Genomic DNA, 7,529 nt, shown 5'->3' on the forward strand with positions numbered 1-7,529 from the left:
TCTTTTGGAAGGGCATAACTTTTTTATTTCACAGTATCCAAGCTGGAGGGCAACTTGCCTCAGGATGAATCATACTTAAAGTCTCACCCGTGCCTGACTTAGATGATTTTTAAATGAGACTTTTGAGTCAGACTTTAAGGTTGTAGCTGAAATGAGTTAAGTATGTTGAGGCTATTGGGATGCAATAAATGCATTTTGTGTACAAGGAAGACATGACTTTTGGGATGGGAGGCCAAGGACAAGTATGATGATGAATAACAACTTACAGACACATATGGCTAAACTCAAAAGCACAAAAATAAACTCAAAGCACAAAAATATACAAAGAAATTCATAGCTAGCTTCATCATGGTTGATCTTTTGAAAATCAAAGATAAAAACTTGAAAGTAGTGGAAGTAAAATGCGATCTTCCATACAGAATGTCTTAGCCACTTTGTGCAGTTATAACAAAATGTCACAAACTTGCTAATTTATGAAAAGAAATTTATTGTCTCACAGTTATGGAGTCTGGGAAGTCCAAGATCAAGATGCCCATGGGCTTAATGTCAGTTGAGGGCTTGGTCTCTCAGTTTCCAAGATTATGCCTTGAAAACTGTGTCTTCACATGGAGGAAAGTGGAAGGGAAAAAAGTGGCAAATCCTGTGTGAAACCCTCATGAACGGCCTTAAGGAGCCTTCATGAACTAATCATCTATTGATGGTTCTAGTTCTTAATACTATTGCATTTTACATTAAGTTTCAACATGAATTTTGGAAGACACACATCATTCAAATCCAAACATTCTGTCCTTGGCCTCCTCTCCCAAAAGTCATGTCTTTCTTGTATACAAAATGCATTTATTGCATCCCGATAGCCTCAATATACTTAGTTCAATTCAGCTTCAATAACTGGTCTTATATAAATCTAAAAGCCAACAAAGCAAACACCATTAAATCTCGAGGTTTGAGAATAATCTTTTTTGACTTCATCCTTCACCATCCAGAGAAGTTAGGCAACAAAAATGATAAAAGAAATAAAAATTGATAATGAGGAAATAAAATTATCTTTATTTATATATATGTTCATAAATATAGAAAACCCTAAAGAATGAATGAATAACAATAATAAAAATTTAAGGAAACAAATAAATTCAGTAAAGCTGAAAGACACAAAACTAAGATACAAAAATCAGGAGTGTTTATATTAACTAATAACAAACTATCTGTATGAGAAACCGAGAAAACAATTCCATTTACAACAGCATCAAAAAGTAAGTTACTTAGAATTAAATTCAACCAAGAAGGATATGTCTATACTGAAAACTATGAAACATTATGAAAGAAATTTAAAAAAAAACACAAATAAATAGAAAGATATTACACATTGGTTGATTGGAATAATCAATATTTTCAAAATGCCCACATTACTCAAAGAGGTCTATGGATTAGGTATAAAAGTCTAAAGACATATTTTCATAGAAATAGAAAAAACAATCCTAAATGTTATGGTTTGAATGTAAGGTGTCCCCCAAAAGCTCATGTGTGAGACAATGCAAGAAAGTTTAGAGGTGAAATGATTGGGTTATGAGAGAGTTAATATAATCAGTGCAGTAATCCCCCAGTAGGGATTAACTGAAGGGTATCTGTAGGCAGGCAAGGTGTGGCTGGAAGAAGTGGGCATTGAAGGCATGCCTTTGGGATATATATATATTTTGTCAGTGGTGAGAGAAGTCTTTCTCTGCTTCCTGGTGCCATGTTCCTAGCTGCTTTACTCTGCCACACATTTCTGCCATGATGTCCTGCCTCATTTTAGGTCCTGAGGAATAGAGCCATATGTCTATGAACTGAAACCAATGAAACTGTAAGCCCCAAAATAAACTTTTCCTCCTCTAAAATAGTTCTTGTTAGGTCTTTCTTGTCACAGTGATGAAAAAGCTGACTAAAACACTAAGTTTCATATGGAACCACAAAAGATGTCAAATAACAAAAACAATCCTAAGAAATGATGAAATTAGATCACTTTTCTGATTTAAAATTATATTAAAAAGCTATGGTGATCAAAACAGTATGATACTGGCATAATAACAGACACCTAGACCATAGATAAAGAATTGAGAGTCCGAAATAAACTCATGTATATATGCTCAACTAATGTTTGACACAGGTGCCAAGAATGCACAATTAGGAAAGGATAATCTCTTTAACAAATGATGTTGGAAAAATTAGATATCCACATGTAAAAGACTGAAATTGGGCCTCTATGTTACATCGTTTACAAAAACTAATTTAAATGGATCAAAGATTAAAATATAGGATCAGAAATTAAAAAAAAAAAATTCTAGAATAAAACATGGAAAAATCCCTTGATTAGTCTTGACAACAATTTTTTTTGGATTTGATACCACAAATGTAGGCAGAAAATAAAAATGGACATGTAAGACTGTATTAAATTAAAAAGTTTTATATACAGAGAAAGAAAGAAATTCAAAATGGAAAATAAAGATCAAATTGTCACTGTTCGCAGATGACATGATGTCATATATAGAAAACCCTCCAAAACTCCACCAAACAAATAGACAAAAAGTGACTAGCATTAATAAATGAATCCCTGCAATAAAATTGCAGGGAACAATATCAACATACAAACATCAGTAACATGGCTATGTACCTATAGTGAATTATCTGAAATAGAAATCAAGAAAGCAATTCCACCTACAATAACTACAAAAATAACTAGGAATAAATTTAACCAAAAAGGTAAAAGATCCCTACCATGAAAATTATGAAACACTGAAGAAAGAAATTGAAGAAAACATAAAAAGTGGAAAGGCATCTTCTATTCATGGATGAAAAAGATCAATATTGTTAATATGTTCATGCTATCTAAAGCAATTTATAGATTCAATGCAATCCTTATCAAAATAGTAATGCCACTTTTAAAGAAAAAAATCACTTCTAAATTTTATATTGAACCACAAAATCTCCAAATAGCCAAAGTAATTTTGAGCAAAAAGAACAAAACAAAGGCATTACTTTACCTGACTTCAAAGCATAAAACAAAGATTCGGAAATCATCAGGAAAACAATTCATTCACAATAGCCTGAAACAAACAAACACACAAAAAAAACCTCAGAATAAATCTAACAAAGGAGGTGAAATACCTCTAAAATGAAAACTATTGAAGAAATAAATTGAAGAAGACACAAGAAGATGGAATGACTTCCCATGTTTCTGGATTGGCAAAATTAATATGATTAAGATGACCATATTACCAAAAGCAACATACAGATTCAATGCAAGCCCTACCAAAAGCATGAATGACATTTTTCACAGAACTAGAAAAGACAGTTCTAAAATTCTTTTGGAAGAATAAAAGACCCAGAATAGCCAAAGCAATTCTAAGTGAAGAAAGAAATACTGGAGGTACTACACTACCCGACTTCAATTATACTACAGAGCTATAGTGACAAAAACTATATGGTACTGGTATAAAAACAAATACATAAACCAATAGTACAGAATAGAAGACACAGAGACAAACCCACACAGATACAGTCATCTGATCCTTGACAAAGGCGCCAAAAAGAAACATTGGGAGAAAAGATGGCCTTTTAAACAAATGGTACTGGAAAAACTAGTTATCCATATGTAGAAGAATGACACTAGACTCTTATATCTCACCCTGCATGAAAGTCAACTCAAAATGGACCAAAGACCTAGGAATTAGATAAGAAATTGTGCAACTCCTAGAAAAAAAGGGTAAACATTCTAACATATAGGCATAGGCAATGGCTTTTTCCATAGGACTCTTAAAGCTCAGGAAATAATGCCAAGAATTAATAGATGGGATGGCATCAAATTAAAAAGCTTCTTTGCAGCAAAGGAAACAAAAATATGAAGAAATAAACTATAGAATGGGAGAAAATCTTTGCTAGCTATTATGACAGAGGATTAATATTTAAAAGATATAAAGAACTCAAAAACACTAAACACCAAAAAATTAATAAATGGGCAAATGAACTAAAGACACTTCTCAAGCGAAGAAATACAAATGGCCATCAAATATTTGAAAAAAACACTCAACATTATCAGCAATTAGGGAAATGCAAATCAAAACAACACTGAGATTTTATTTCACTCCAGTCAGATGGCAGCGATCAAGGTTACAAACAATAATAATAGCTGGAAAGGTTGTGGAGAAAAAAGAACACATCCATATGGTTGGTGAGATTATAAAAATTAGTATAATAGCTATGGAAATTGGAATGGAGGTTCTTCAAAGAAGAGGCATATGACCTACTTATACCACTCTTTAGTATTTATCCTAAAGAATTAAAGTATTCATACTATTTGTATGCATGTATCACATGCATACAAATGTTTATAGTAGCACAATTCACAATATCTAAACTATGGAACCAGCCTAGGTGTCATTCAACAGAGTAATGGACAAAGAAAATATGGTATATATACACAATGGGATTTTATTCAGTCACAAATAAAAATGAAATTAGGACACTTGTAGGAAAACGGATGAATTTGAGAACATTATGTTAAGCAAAATAAGTCAAACCCAGAAGGTCAAGGGTCATATGTTTTCTATGTGGAAGCTAGAGAGGAAAAAGGGAAATAAAGATGGGGGGATTTCAGGAAAATTGCAGGAAGATTAGTAGAATAGAAGAAAGGGACTGGGGGAGAGAGGAGGAAAAGGAGGGGCAAAGTGCTGGGGAATGACATTGGCCAAATTATATTGTTATGTTCTGTGCATATACAAATATGTAACAACAAATTCCACATTATGGACAACTATAATGCACCAATAAAAATACAAAAATAAAATGGAAAGCAAACTTGTTAAAATTAAAGCAAAAAATAAATAAAAAAGAAATAAGTATAAAATAGATGTAGTAATCAAAACATTATGGTATCAGCATAAAATAGATATCTAGAACAATGGAATAGAATAGAGAGACTAGGAGTAAACCTACATACCAACAATCAACTGATTTTTTATAAAGGTGCTAAGAACACATATTAGAAATAGAACAGTCTTTTTAATACATGTTATTAGAAAAATCGCATATCCTTGTACAGAAGAATGAAGCTACTTCTTACCAGTTACAAATATCAACTAAAATTAATTAAAGACTTAAATGCAAGACCTGAAACTATGAACATAAAGGGAAAAAATAGGAAAAATATCACTTTGCCCCAGTCCAAATGGATATTATATAAAGAAAGAAACATGTCAAGTACTGGTGAGGATATAGGGAAAAGGGAACATTTGTACACTGTTAGTAGGAGTGTAAATCAGGACAGCCATTATGGAAAACAATATGGAGCTCCCCCCCCCCCAATGAAAAGTATCATGAGATCATAAGATCTATCATAAGATCCAGCTATCCCACCACTAGATATATACTCAGAAGGAATAAAATCAGTTTGTTAGAGACATTGCACTTCTATATTCATTGAAGTACTATTCACAATAGCCAAAAATGGAAGCAAACTGTGTCCATCAAATGGTGAATGAACAAAGAGAATGTGGTACATATATACAATGGAATACTATTCAGAAATATTAAGAATGAAGTTCTGCTATTTGTGACAACATGAGTGTAACTGAAGATCATTATGTTAAGTGAAATTAAACCAGGCATAGAATGACAAGTATTGGATGATCTCATTCATATGTGGAATCTTAAAAAAGTTGGTAAAAGTTGGGAGTAGAATGATTTCCAGAAGCTGGGAACTATAGTGACTGGAAGGGATGGAGAAATGTTGATCAGTGGGTACTAAGTTACATTAAGAGAGGAGCAAATCCTGTAACTATTAAGGAAATTGAATTTGTAATTAAACAGTTTCTAAAAATGAAAATTCCAGGCCAATTTAGTTTCACTGGGGAACCCTACTAAACTAAAAGTTTAAACTACTAAGCTAAAAGAGGAATTTTCATCAATTCTGCATAATCCCTTTTAGAAAACAGGAGAGGTACTGTCCCAGGTCAGTTTTTGATGCTTGTATTAGCCAGATTCCCATCAGAAAAGGATAGCATAAAAAATATAACTAGTGTATTAGTTTTCTATTGCTCCTGTAGCAAATTACCACAAATTTAGTGGATTAAAAAAACACATGCTTATCTTAAACACACATTATCTTAAAATCTAGTGCTTCAGAAGCCCAAAATGGGTCTCACCAGGCAAAAATAAAAGTAGGACTGAATTCCTTCCTAGGGACTCTAGGGAGAAAATCAATTTCCTAGAACTTTCCTGCTTCCAGAGGCCATCTGCATTCTTTGACTTATGGTTCCCTTCCTCCATCTTTAAAGCTAGCAACTGCAGGCTAGCTTCTTTTCATGAATCATTTCTCTGGTTTTATTTTTCATAGTCACATGTGCCTCTGACCACATCTGGGAAAAGTTCTCTTCTTTTAAGGACCTATGTGATTAAACTGAGTCCAGCTGGATATTCCAGCATAATCTCCCTATCTTGAGCTTTTCAACTTAATTATATTTGCAAGGTCTTTTTGCCATATTAAGTAACATATTCACAGATTTTGGGGATTAGAATGTTTTGGCTTTGGTATGGCCATGATTCTTTCTACCAAAACTGCACACCAAAACTCCTCATTTTAACAAAATACTACCAAATATAATTCAGCATTATATAAAAATTATATACAATGAAAAATTAAGGTTTAATCCAGAGATAAATGTGGATCAACATTTGAAAAATAAATTAATTAATCCAATATTTTAATAGGCTAAAGAAGAAAAAATCCAATCCTATCAACTGATGCAGGAAAAAAACTTTGACAAAACTCAGTACCCATCATGATGTGATGACCTTGCAAACCTTGAATAGAGAGGAACTTTCCCATTTTGATAAAATGCATCTATAAAAATCTACAGCTAACATTGCAGTGAATGGGAAAATATTGATTGCTTTCTGCCTACTTTCAGGAAGCATGTAAGAATGTGTGTTCTGCCACCACAATTCAATGCTGTACTGGAGGTCTTATTCAGTACAATAAAACAAAAAAGAAAATAAAAGGTACATGGATCATAAGAAAATAATGCCCCTATTTGTAGATGACATGTTGGTCTTACAGAAAATCCTATGAGTGTACAAAAAATATTGTAGAGGGCTGGGGTTGTGGCTCATAGTGCTTGTCTAGCATGTGTGAGGCACTGGATTCAATCCTGAGCACACATAAAAATTTAAAATAAATAAGTAAATAAACTAAAAATTTATTTAAAAAATCCTGGAACTAATTATTAAATTCAGAAATTTCACAGGCTACAAGATCAGCATAAAAATATCAGCTGTGTTTCTATATTATAGAAATAAACACATGGAAACAAATATTTAAAATGTATCATTTTAATCAGTGAAAATAAGTGAAATACTTAGCTAACAAAACATACAAGATTTGTTTGCTAAAAACTACACAGCATAAATGACAGAAATCAAATAAATGTTCAGGGACAGGAATATTTAACACAGTATAGATGTTAATTTTTCAGTTTGATCTAGTATTTTAACAGAGT

Source organism: Marmota monax, unplaced genomic scaffold (genome assembly GCF_021218885.2).
Source record: "Marmota monax isolate L192 unplaced genomic scaffold, Marmota_monax_Labrador192_F-V1.1 WCK01_AAM20220418_F8-fsc00050, whole genome shotgun sequence".
NCBI classification, from domain to species: Eukaryota; Metazoa; Chordata; class Mammalia; order Rodentia; family Sciuridae; genus Marmota; species Marmota monax.